Source organism: Mycetomoellerius zeteki, unplaced genomic scaffold (genome assembly GCF_001594055.1).
Source record: "Mycetomoellerius zeteki isolate Tzet28-1 unplaced genomic scaffold, Tzet1.0 scaffold1038, whole genome shotgun sequence".
NCBI classification, from domain to species: domain Eukaryota; kingdom Metazoa; phylum Arthropoda; class Insecta; order Hymenoptera; family Formicidae; genus Mycetomoellerius; species Mycetomoellerius zeteki.
The window spans coordinates 8,518-10,443 of record NW_017255952.1 but is presented as its reverse complement, the minus strand read 5'-3'; positions in this window follow the sequence as shown (position 1 = coordinate 10,443).

Here is a 1,926-nt window from a genome sequence, read left to right as displayed (position 1 = left end):
GAGACACTACCGTGTCTCCAGATATGTCAAAGACGCAAAACAATAGTGTATGTTAAAGTTAGCTATAGGTTGTCATTTGAAAATTCTTTTAAGATGTCAAAATGTGATTCATCCAACATCTCTATATCTTTTTTACAATTAATTCCATTTATTTGCTCTTTGATGTATCTGAGCCGAATAAGGCCCATCTAATTTATTTTATTTTTTTTAAATTCTATTTATGAGGATATTGAAATAAACTAATTGTAAGTGAGAATCAAATCTTCATTTCATTCACTCCCAAAAATAAAATATATTATTTATATAGAATATACATAAATGAACCAAAAAAAGATTTTATTAAATTCTGACATTTACATGGCCTTATTACATGCATATGAATATAATAAGGTCGAAATAAAAAATAAATTGAAAATAACAAAGAAAGTAAACATTTTCTTTTTAAATCAGTTTCAAAATGATTATTAAGCATAGAAAGAAAATTCCTTAGGACTTACTCTACTCTCAAATATTACAATTATCTTTAATTTTGTTTGTAATTAATTCTTCAATCTTTGAACATTTTTAACAATTTGAATGCAATTTTGGCTTCTTAAACGATAGTAGCATTGAAAATCATTATTCTCTGGCGTAAACTCCACACATAACAAACAAATAATAATAGCTATAATAAAAATCACATAAGTGGGCCTTATTTAATAAGTAAATATATGTTAAAAAAAATACTTATACTTATTTAAAAAAAATTATTTATTAGTTATTTTCCATAGTTAGGAAGTTGAATAATATTATAATGAATTATAGTAAATTATAAAACATTGTATACTGGTAAATTTTGCAGCGGATTGTTATAAAAATGCCTCATACACACAAGTTTTTGTTATGTTAAACAAACGTGTTGTTATTGATTCCAACTCTTTAATTTTTTTTTATCTACTTCCTATGACACATCTTTTAAGCATATATTGCAAGCGTAAAGCGAGTTCTAAAGTAATAAATTTAAAAGTGGGCTTTATTTAGATATAAGGTGCCTGGGCCTTATTCGGCTCAGGTACCTTATACATATCATCTCTGCAATCAGTCTTTTGTTATAATTATGTTCAAATTCTAGGATTCTTACATTTTTTCAATCAATTGAGTGATTTGTATTTAATATGTATGCTGAAACTAAATGTTTGGAAAGATCAGATTTTAAGTTGTTTTTGTGCTCTTTTAGTCTTATTTGCAACTGTCTTTCGTTTGGCGTATAATATGAGGCATTGCAATTTTTACAATCAATTTTATAAACTAAGTGACTGTTACAAATCAGATCTGTTTTATTTTTATGGATCTTTATAAATTTATTGAGCTTATTTAGAGTACATAAACCTATTGTGGTTATTGTTTTATTAAAAATTGGTGCTGCTAACTAAAATACCCTTTATAAATGGAAACACAATGAGGTCTTTTTTTTATTGTATCTGAATTTTTTTTCTCTTTTTTTCTGTTGGACTTAAATCATTTAAAAATCTAGATTTGTTTACAAATAAATTTTTGGTAATTATTTAGAATAGGGGATGCAGCACCGATGACCTTGACCTTGACATATGTTATCAAGGTCGTGAGTAACCTCCGACAAGTTTTAACCGTCGCTCGTCCTTCGTTAAAAAGTTATTAACAAAAGAAGTTTAAAAATTAACGTATTATTTCTGCTATACATGTATGATGTTAAGTATTATTCTACACCCTTCCCTGTTCAGAAACGTTAAACTTTTCACTCAAAGTAACTTTCACACCTCCCCTGCACAGGAGCACACGACTTCCATGATTGTACTATTGCTATGATTGTACTGTTGGGGAAAACCTCTACCGACGGGGTGGGTGCGGGAGGGGGGGAGGCCGTAGGCCCCCCTTGCACCCCCCCGCGCGCGCGCGCGTGTGTGTGTG